The following is an 11,812-nucleotide window of genomic DNA, read 5'->3' as shown; positions in this document are numbered from 1 at the left end:
CAGAGCCTCCAAAATCTGCCAGCAGCTGCACAAGGGGTGCTCACACAGGGCTGGTGTGTGCACAGGGAAAGCCAGGGTACTCTGAGGATCTCAAGAACGGATTGTCTGAGGACATATAAATTCACTCTCAGGGGTGATATGGACACAAGTGCTGACCTGAAGGCCCATTTCTGTCACTTTTCACTTTCTTGCTTTGTCTTTGCTGCCGGGAGTGCTTTTCCCACTGGCTATGTGCTCAGCTGAGGTGCAAGTCAGGCGTGGTTCCTGTCCCTGAGCAAGCCCTGGGGATCAGAGCTGCCCAGCAGGGAGGGAATGCCCAGCTTGGTGCCCTTGCCTGCTGCTGGCAGTGCTCTCTGCTGTGTTTCGCTGCGAGGGAGTTACTGCACATCTCTCCACACATCGTCAGAGGCACACAGAAACTCTCATCCACAGCCTGCAGAACACAGGTCAAGGCTGTTTCCCAAAGGCTCTAAGGCTTCTCCTAAAATCAGGGGTCCCCAGGCTGGCCAGAGTACATTTATTTTCTCCTACAAGGAAAAGGCCTTTCAGGGAACCTTCTCTGAACAGGAGCCTCCTCCAAAGCAGGAGGGCAGTTGCAGAGAGGGTGCTGTGGGGCACAGACAGCTCAGAGCTGCTCTCAGCTGCACCCAGTGTGCACCACGGACAGGGAGCACAGCTCACCTGCAGCCTCTGGGACAGTCTCAGAGCACAGCAGGGCTCAGTCGGCTCAGAGAATCGCTGCCCTGCACATGCCATGCCTGTACCTCTCTGGAAACAGAGAGGTTCCTCACAAAGGGAGCTCTGAGCTCCCCTTGGACAGCCCCAGCAGCCGTCCCTGTTGGCACACCTGCACTGAAAGGGCTGACCTGCTCTCACTGCTGCATTTCAGCAGCATTCCTGAGCAGGTGGCCAGGCCTGGCTCCATATGAGGTTAAAGACATTACCTCTGCAATGGGAGATTTAAGGCTCGGTGGGATTCCACATTTTTCTCCTGCAGAAGTCTCTGTCACTGCAAAACAAAATAATAGCACCCAAAGCCATGTTAAGTCATTGTAGTGATTCCAAATCCATGATTCCTCTGGCTAATTAAAAAAGCTTCAAGCTTGCTCCAGGTCTTACAGCTGTGAATTTTGTATTTGCAGTCGTGAAACTCCCCTCTTCTTTTTATCCACAGATGGTCATGATGATGTGTTATTGTTCCATAATGAATCATTTTTGTGTCATGTTTGACTTGGTTTGGGGATTTAAATTGCATGCCTCACTGAAGGGAATCTGTAATTGAGATACAAATCTGAGCACCTGTGAAAGACTTCAAGTTTTGTGTACATGACTAAGTATAAATTTTTAAATGTATGTTTTACTACTTTAAAGGCATCTACACAGGATGTCAGTGGAGGTTGATCTGTCATCACTCTGTCTTGTCAGACCCACTGGATTCTGACAGCTGAACAGAGGCCATTAATTAAAGCTGCCAGGTTTTGTCAGGCCCTTGACATGCTCCCTCGATAATTCAGTCTTATGCATTTCAAGAGTTTGCAGCAGGAACAAGACCAAATCTTTCAGTTTCCCTGCTCCATTCTATGCCTCTCTTTCCAGGAAAGAGGATTTATTCCTGCATTTTGAAGTGAGGGTGTTGGTGTAACTTGGTTCTGCACTGAGAAGTGCCGGGGTTTGTGATGACTCCTCAGAGGGAAGCTGTGCAAAGGTTCAGGCAGTGACTCCCCACCCTCAGGAAGGTTACAGTGGATAATGCCACAAGTTTTGCAGGAATAAAGAGCTTTTTCTTACTGTTCTAAGAAGGTTCTTTGCTAGAATAAGCAAACAAGAATTGGACCTGACTCCAGGTCCCTCTGCTCCCACAGCTATCCTCACTGGAGCTGGCAACTGCTCCTGGGGAGATATGGCTCTCAGCCAGTCATCCTTAAAGGAGAAGGGTTGGTTTTGCATGTAACTATGACCTATTTTTAAATTTTTGCTATATATACAAATTTACTCTTTATAACACATCCACGGACCCTTTGGAGTGTATATGATGGAGAGCCAGTGATCAACCCTTAGAGTCATGTTTAGAAAACACCACCTTTGTTTGTTTTACATGTTTATAATTGTCTCTGGCTATATTATCGTTTGTGAATTTCCATGGTAGCTTTCAAAGTAATGTTGGTTTGTCTGGATAGTAACACTGCTAAAAAGCACTTAAAATGTCAAATACAAGAACAGTTGTTTGCTTCTTCTTGCTACTACAACCTACCAGAGATGTAAATCATGACCCATATTGGTACAGCTTCTGAAATCAAAGTAAAGCCAAATAATGTATAGCCCAGCACAGACATATTCCCTAATGACACAGAAGTGTGGTGCTCCAGCCCCCCATTTTATGGGAGAAAAGGAGCATATATGATAAGAGGTCAGTGCCAACTTCTCACTTCCTCAGCAGTGACTGCAGTTTTGTGTGGGACAATCTGCTCCTTCCATGCATTGCTCAGAGGTGGATCCTGTTCAGAAACCCCTTCTCTGCCCCCGTGGAACAGAGGGCTAAGGCACCTTCACGTGGAACCATGCTCAACTGGAATGTCACAGATTTGCCTCTGGGGCCAAGCTGAGCTGCAGCAGAGCATGGAGAAGACAGGTTTCAGGTAAGACAGCAGATGCAGTTTGCACACTTGTGAGGGTTGCTAACAGCAAACTTCCATGTGGAAGTCACGCGCGTAATGAATGTTCCAGAGGGAATTAGGGCTCCCATGCCTGCAGGGAGGCAGCTATGGAGGCAGGCATCTGGTGTCTTGATGTTCCAGAGGATTTCCCCACAGCTCAACTGGGCTCAGGTGGTGGGCTCAGAGACTCTGTTGCCCTGGGGCATTGTCTGCACAAACTAACACAGTAGCCAGGTCCCTTCTCATGGGCCTGCCCAGGGAATGAGGGACTCTGGGCCTCCTTGGGCCATCTCTCCCCTCAGTCAGCCTGCCTGAGGAGTTTGCCTTTGTGCTTCATGGAGTGTTGGCATCTCACAGGAGCACTGGTTGTGAGCTCGTGCACAGCACGGAGCAGGGTGAGGAATAAGCATAATGCTGAATTGAATTACAAGGTGGTGTGAGTAAGAGCATCTGCCAACGTCAGCAGATACATGAGGTCAGCAAGTTTGCATTCCTTCAGGTCAGAGAACAGAACAAGTGTGATCTTATCCCCATGCCAGTTCCCCCACGCTGCACTCGCTGCCAGGCTGACGACACCGGCCCTGCTCTGCAGCGAGGGACAGAGAGCAAACGGAGGGAGCAAACAGGCACGGGCAACCTCCAGGTGAGAATGCAGAGGAGAGCAAGAACACTGGTTTTCCCACAGCATGAAACAGCCAGGCTCGCAGCATGTACTGCCAAACCCATAAATGTTCCCTTGGGAAACCAGACTGCATTTATGAGGGACTGTGAGATCTGGTGTCTGCTCACCTGGGGAGCAGAAGAGGTATTCTGTTTAAAGTAATGGATCCAGTCTGGTGTCCAACCCTGCCACGCCATCAGGGAGAGGACAGCATAGCAGAGGAATTGCATTTTCCTTCTCCTCACTTGTTATTCTGTGTGGTCATGTATTAATTCTTAAGCTTAACTCTTTTAATTATTTTTATAACCCTTACTAAGGTCACTCTGAATATTACTGTTATCCTTATAAATACCCAACCCCCTTTCTCTAGAAATTTTATCCATCCAGCTAACATGCCCTATGACTTTGAAATCAGTACAGAGAATTTATCAACAGAATTTAAAATTAAATTAAATTTAGGATGAAAGCTATACCTTACACCCTCAAGGCTTATAAATTTAGTCTTTTCCAAGATATAAGTGCATGTCCCCAAAATGAATGTAATTCTGAAAATTTCTTATGTTGTTAGACAGAACAAGACAGTTTTAGAGGCAAACATATGTGTGCAAAAAAAAGTTAGGGTTACAAAGGCACATCCTGGATTACAGAAAACAAATATCATATCATACAGAGATTTTCATAAGGGTGGGAATTGCTCAGGATTGGCATGGGTCAAGCATAACTTTAAATGCTATTCCTTGGGCAATATCCAAAGGATCAGACTCCATATTGAACACCTTTGCTCACTGTAAACTACGCAGTATCTAGATAAGTGCTGAATACATAAATAGATTTTTATATTGATGTCAAACCCAGACACCTACAGGTGACTGCAGCTATTGGGTATCAAAGATAGAAGTCAATTTCTGAAACCTACTTTGATAACACAATTATCCTTTTTGATGCATAAAACTTGAATAGGGCTCTGGGAATTAGCAACATAAAAATAATGTCAGTGATGAATTTAAAATATTCCCCAAACATGGAATTATAAGGAAGCCTTGGGAGAGGTCTTGCGGTGAGCTTGGATCTTTCCACAGTTTTTAATTCTGAGTATTAGATTTTTCATAATCTCCAGTGGTTACTTGGCAGCTGCTGTGGGCTATTGGATGACCCATCTGGGCAGCACCCAGCTCCTGCCACAGGGCAGGACCCCACAGCTGCACGTGGGGCATCCTGACTGCCCATGCTGCTCCTATTTTATAACTGCAGATCTCAAACAATGAACAATGCTTGATAGTCATCGACCTGATTTCAAAGATGGAGTAACTGTGATGCAATGAGATGAAGAAACTCACTCGATACCATTGAATCAATTGATGTCCATGCAAGGATTAGACACATTTCCTCATTCTTGGTGCCATTTGTAACTTACCACAAAAGAACACTAAACCCACTTCTTATGGCCATTCTCCATGCTTCAACAGACCATGGCATCAAAGGACTAAGCAATAAATCTTCACTTCTTTAGTTTGTTTTTTTTAAAGAATGACTGTTATGAGAGAAAAGAGGGCTTCAGCAGCTGCAGGAAAGAGCCCTCACTGTGCATTCTTTCACCATGTACTTCCTCTCACATTCTGCCTTTCTGTTCCCTCACTGCCCTCCTGAAGAACCCTGAGTCCAACCAAGTGTTAATGCCTGCAGTGACATTGCTATGGATCAGATTCTGATCACTTTCATCATTAAACCCTTTTGTTAGTGTGAACCAGCATTCTGCCTAGTGAGATTGCTTATTGACCAGAACGTCACTGCTGTACAGTACCCAGCTTTGGATTTGCAGATCTCCAAATGTCTTAATTTACAGTGTGCTACTCCCTATAAACATGACTTTAAAAAAGAGGGATTGTCCTGAAGTCATGATCCTACCAGAAGCACCCTGTGAGGAAGCTTTTTCTTTTCCAGCTGAGTGGGCCAGTGCCAGTGAGCCCTGCAGCAGAGCATGCCCAGGTGGAACAAGGGCCAGCAGGCATTACCAGGCTGTGGGGTTCATTTTAGTATTTCAGCAAGAGGAGTCTGAAAAGTGTTAAGTCTAATGATTTACAAAGTGAAATCAGGGTTAAAGGGATCCTACCTGTGTGCAACTGTCAATGAGTCATAGGAGGAAGCAATCCACAGTCCATATTCCACAGGGAAAAGCCATATGGACTTGTCACTTGGGGTTCTTTGTACAGAATGCAGGTCCCTGTCAGGTTCCTGTCACTGGCTCTATTTCACATCCCACAGCTTGTCTTTGGGAGCAAAATTCCAGACCTACCCAGTTCTACCTACACTGATTTTAGCTGGTGTGCCTTCAGTCACACTGCGGCGTCAAACCCCTGCCCTGAGTGTGGCTCTGGCTTGCAGCCCTCCAGGTCTGTGCTGGAGAGCTTTGATCAGCAGCGCTGGGAGCCCCGTGGCTCCGTGCCAGCCAGCAGCACTGACCATCCTCAGAGGGCTTACTCTGAACCCAGCACATTCCTGCTGGCACAGGAATGAGAAAGCAATTCTGATAGGGAAAGATATAAACAGAAAATGTGGGAGGGAACTGAAAGCATCTCTCTTCTCCTTGCACAACTTCAGCTCCTGCTTTCCAAGTTTCTGCTGTTCATCACCTCTTCTGTGTGTCTGGGTGACCACTGGGCACCTGCATGGGTCAGTGCCACGGAAGGAGGCAACACCACCAGATTTCCCCTGAGATAAAGCCAAAGCCCAGCTGTGCTGTTCCTGTGTCTGGTCTGTATGTGCTGCATTTTGTGCAGATCCCTCCCCACCCTGACCTGGCAGCTGCCACGCCACACGTGCTGCAGAGCAACACCTGAACCTCCACCAGTTCCCTTCAGGTGCTGTCAGGTTCATGCAAACAACAGCAAGTGGGACTGTGGGTGGAAAAACACCCAACAATCCCCCTCTCCTTGTTTTGGAGGGAGTCTCTATGTCCTGACTAGTCCCCACAGAGACCACAGCTCCTCTTCTTGGAGACAATTCCATGTTGAGAGCTTTTAATGACTTTCAGATGTCTTAACAGAATACAAGCCCTTGAAGAGAAAATTCCTAGTCTTAACTTGCAGAATTTATGAGCTAATTTTTATCCATATGGAATTATTTATAGTGCAACTGAGGAAAAAAATCCTCCAAATGATGATGCTGAGTATATCACCTCTTTGCAATGCATTACTAAAGAGTTCCCACACCATTTAACACCTACAGGACAATTCCACGCATCAAAATTCTCATGCAGAATCTGTTAGGGCTTGCCATGAAACAGGTAATTACTTTGGGAATCCTAGTAGTGTAATTTAATTATTGTGGTATTTTTCATTTAACCCAGTAGTTTGTATCACTTCCATCAGTTTACTCTGACAAATGTCAGAACATTCACTTCCCCAAATGTTCTGTTTTCCCTTTTTTCTCAGGCTCCAAAACCTGACCTCTGAAAATGGTTTGAATTTGCAAACCCGATACACACTGAGATCACTTCTTCAGCATTAATGAAGCACAGGTTGTGCCTTTTAATCATGTTTATAATGGAAGTGCTCAATTATAAAATAATAATAACAATACAAAATGCAGGTCCTCATAAACAACTATTATTTGTCTACCCCAAACACTAGTTGTGCTTAGCAAGCTCTCAATTTCTGATGATTCTATTTTAGTGGATTTCAGCAGAACTACTTATATAAGATTTAAAACAAAATTAACAGCAGAAAAGCAGAGATTTACATGAAGAGAATTTAGGTTTATATTCACCACATCATTTTAGTGTCTGGCAGCAGGAGTATTTCAGTGGATGCAGTCACAGACGTTGATAGTAGCTGTACAGTTGGATGAGAAAAGCAAGAATTAGCCACAGAAGTAGTAGTTTTTTTGTATGTATTTTGCATACAGATTCCATGTGGAGACAGGGAATCCATCAATCCACTCTCTGCTACAAACCTCGCATTTGTTCTTTTGTAGCAAAATTAGAGCTAATCCAGACTGTAAGTTTTCTGAAGCATGTTTATGCAGAAAAGGCCAGGGAACCAGTTTTGGCTGACTGCTGTCTCATGTCCTGCATGATGTGGTAGCAATAGAGCTGTCAAAAATTGCTCAGAACTTAAATATGTACATGTTTCCCCACACCTTTATTTATCCAGCTCTGATCTCTGCTTTTGAATTCCTGCTTTGCAGGAAAAGGGGAAAGAGGGCATTGCACTTCTGGAAGTGAAATGTGAGGGGTGCAGGTACACATTCCCCTTGGAACCTGAGCATCCCACAGACCCAAGCACATGGCTCCTTAGCACAGATCCCATCACTCCAAACAACCAGGATTCCCTGCGATGTCCATTTAAATAGGCCATCTAAACATCATTATTATGGAGTTGCAATGGCTTTAATGTCTACTCTGTAGAGAAGTATTACATAAGTCCTTTAGGAACTCAGTCCTGAAAATAGATTTATAACTATGGATCAAATTGTGCCACATAGTACTTATTTAAAATATCTGACAAGCTCTCTGAAGTCTGTCTATGTTCCCTTTTTTACTTAGACAACATATTAAAAACAAATGCCCTGCCATTATTCATGCTTTTAACACTGAGATGTAATTGATAAAGCTGGTGAAAAGTCGGAAGAATGGTTTATACACAAAGCAAAGTGATTACTTACTGTTCAAAGCAGAAATTTTCAAGAAAATGAGCAACCTAGATTCTAGGAAATCCAGCCATGACTTATTGAAAAGTCCATTAAAATAAAACCATGCCAATCAGAAATATTCCAGACACACCAAGTCTATCAAAGAGATGTGGATTTTCTCCAATATTGATATCACACTTTACTTAATATGAGTTTGAAATAAATGAGAGAGTATGCTGCTGAATGCCACAAGAGCTCTCTGAAACCGTTCACATTTCTCTCTTTACTAGGTTAAATGAAACCTGATCTGGATTCCACTTGATCATAAGACTGGAATGCTGAAAATGCTGTAATCTATTTATACATCAAATTGAAGAAACATTGCATGTCTTTAAATTTCACTGCATTCCACTGTATTAGCTAAACAGCAACAGTTTACAAACTGTTGCACGTTCAAACTGAGAAAAAGACAGACCAACGTAACTTATTTATCCTAAAGCCAGGATTGATTTCCTGGCTTTAAAACTGTGGCCCAAACCCAGGTCTGCTCTGTGCCTTCACTAAAAGCCTCGTTCTTGCAGCAGCAATTCATCATTAGTGCCAAAACATGGTAGTTGCCTTATGATGACTTCCAAATCCACAGTTCTTTTTTAGCATCAAGAGCAATCCCAAACTACAATCCCAAACTAGATTTGCAGCTCAGATTTTGTCCATACTTCTCTTCCCTCTGCCTCTAAACCACAAATGTTCAAAATGCAGCAGACAGCAAGGCTGAGAACTACTGTGGTAAATAAGAGCAGCCAAATCCCACAGATGAAATCCATACAGGGGCTTATTCAGCCCAGGAGGTATTGGCAGTAACCCATCCACCAAGAGACCACCTCAGGCCCCCCAGCGGAACGGCAGTCTCCACAGAATGCTGTCATTTCCCTCAGTTATTTACAGAATAATTTACAGGACATTTACAGAACAGTGGTGTTTGACCTATCATTCTGACTAGAGGAGCTGCTCCTATTCAAACACCACAACTGTGTGCAGCACAAGATCTACAGAAAAAGTAAAGGTGCCCATCATGAAGAAGAGCCTAATTGCCAAAGGCCTGTCTGTTGATCTGTACAAATGTACTCCTAGATTTTAACATCTCTCAGTAAAGAAAGACACACCTGCCACTAACATTTGATGGGTTTTGCCACTGACTTGAGAGGGGTCAGGATCAGGCTAAAAACTGCTGATGGTATTTCATAACATCTATTCATTTCTACTTGCCCTTTCGATGTGTTTCAATGTGTGAAACAGTGTCCATCTTTCTCACTTGTCATTCCTATTTTTTTTTCATTAGTTGTTGGATTTAGTGCTTATTATTTCCCATGTAGAAGACTATGAACACTACGAAGACAAAAAGAGCAATTTTTTTTGGAGTCAGGGGAGAGGAAAATTCTGTGCTCTTTGTCACATGAAACTTTAAGAGCCTGAAGCTAAATACTGCGGTACTATTCATGGTTCTCTGGATAGTTAGTGGCCTTTATAAATGCAAAAATCCCACTTAGACATTCAAATAACTGATTTGCCATTTTCTGTGCCCTTCTCCCCTCCAGCAGTCTGTAACCTGGTATTTGTCTTCCAGGTCTTGTGTCTTACAGCTTGAAATTCAAAAGAACTTGAAATTCAAATTACAATTGCATCTCAGTCGGGATTGTGACTATTTGGGGTAATTTAGAGGAGTCTTAAAAACAAGAATAATTTGAGTCAATGTCTTACTGTCTAGAACCACAAGTTTCATAAAAAGGAAAATGTACAGTTTACAGTAAGGAATTGCTATACTACTGTTTATTTTAAAATTTATAGTTAATGCAGGATTTGATATGGGTCATCAGAAACAGAGTGCACTCTTAGAATACCCGGGTTTTAGTAACTCCTAAATTTCTCCTCAAATTTGAAAAGACCCTAGGGAAAAATAAACTGCTTGTCACTTGTTCATTACTGTGCCAGTATGTTACTATTGCTAAGACAGTATCAGATGACCTGACTAAAATTTAGGTCTCAGTACTCAACACACAAAAGAATGGTAAGTGGAGCCCTCAGCAGTTCTCTGTATCTGCAGATAAGGCAGATGATAGTTGGGAGAGAAAAAAATGAAGATCAAATAATGAAAAATAACTTGTACAGGGCCATACTGCAGATCAATACCAACTGAGGGGTGAGACTGAAGATAAAAACAATCCCCTGAACGTTTCCTACTGACTTCCCCTCAAACAGTCTCAGCCTGGACTCCTGACACTTGAGTAGACGCCCTAGTTGTCAGATCAATGGCATCCCCAGGCTAGATTTTCGTCTCCAACAGTAATCACCTAATGTCATTAAAGGCTGATAGATCTGAACCCATGCACTCTAGATACTAATAAACTGACTCCTTTTAATATTCCTACATCTTTCTTTTGAAAAACATTGTAATTTTAAAGTTTATATCAGGGCTTTTCAAAAGCTTAAATGTACATATACACCTATTAGTATACATGAATATTAATGTATAATAATATATAACATACATCAATAATATATATTAATATACACAACATATATAATATATACAATAATATACATCACTGTATATTAATACAATAATTTAATATGCATTAATATATTATAGATATATATTATATATTATAGATATTTATTATATATTATATATTATAAATATAATGTATATATTAATGCATATATATATACATACATACACATTAATATACAACATACATAATAATATATATTAACATACATCTTTATCCAGTCATGCATTCATTTCTGGGTGTGAGCACGTGTGGGGCTGTGTGCACTCCATAAGCATTCAGGGGTTTAGTGTGTGCCAGTGACACACAGATTTCAGCCACCATCAGTGGAAGCACCACCTTTTGACCATTTAAAATTCTAGAAACAAACAGAACATTGTAGTGCCATTTTCACTGGATATCTAGAGCTATCACACTCCAGAACAGCTTCTTTTTCAGTCTTCTATCACTTGTGGGGGCATTTCTGCCCTCAGTCCAGAGGCTGTGTGAGAGATACTTCTTTCACATGACTGGTGCATGATCTTTAAATGGCAAAATATGTAAAATATGTAAAATCACCCACAGTGAGAACAGGAGAACCACAAGGAAAGCCACTAAGGGTCTCACTGCCACTGACACCTGTATGGGGGTGAAGAGTGTAATGGTGAAGGTGATGGAGAGAGCGGGGAGAATTTTACCCAAACCTCTGTCAGGTGACACAGCAGCACTGAGAGGGAGCCTGCGGCCCTTCCCTGCCTGCTCCATCTGTCCTGTCCAGGTCTAAACAACCAGCACACGGACACCGGGAGGGTGCCACAGCGCCGGCGCTCGCACGCACAAACAGCAGGCACCTGGGAATTCCTTTCAGCTAACTGTGGCCAATGTTGTTCTTGAAGGAAAAAAAGGAATATGTACATGCTTGACACTTAATGAAAATATCAGTGTATTTGTGCCCAACATACTGGGATATTGTGCAGCACTAATTCAACATCGCAAAAATATTATCAGTGTAACGCTTGCAAGGCCATTGTGTGGATCTTGGCTAACCTGGCTGTGGGCTGTAGCAATTTTCATACTTGACTTTTCAGAAACCTTTCTGGTTTGTTAGTGAATCAGTTCACCTTATTCATTCTTGCTCCTTATCGTTTGAGTATTTTACTTTTATTAATCTCCCTTTCTCTTTGCTAGACCACACTAGCCCGTTCCTTGTCGGGCTCCTGAGGGCGGCACCCGGCCGGGGTGTGAGCAGCGCGGGGACCGTCGGGGAGCGGCGGGGACCGTCCCCTGCTGAGGCACCGCCGGTGTCCGCCCCGGGCCCGCAG

The sequence above is a fragment of the Molothrus ater genome, chromosome 10 (genome assembly GCF_012460135.2).
Source record: "Molothrus ater isolate BHLD 08-10-18 breed brown headed cowbird chromosome 10, BPBGC_Mater_1.1, whole genome shotgun sequence".
Lineage (NCBI taxonomy): Eukaryota > Metazoa > Chordata > Aves > Passeriformes > Icteridae > Molothrus > Molothrus ater.
Note: the sequence above shows the minus strand (reverse complement) of the source record.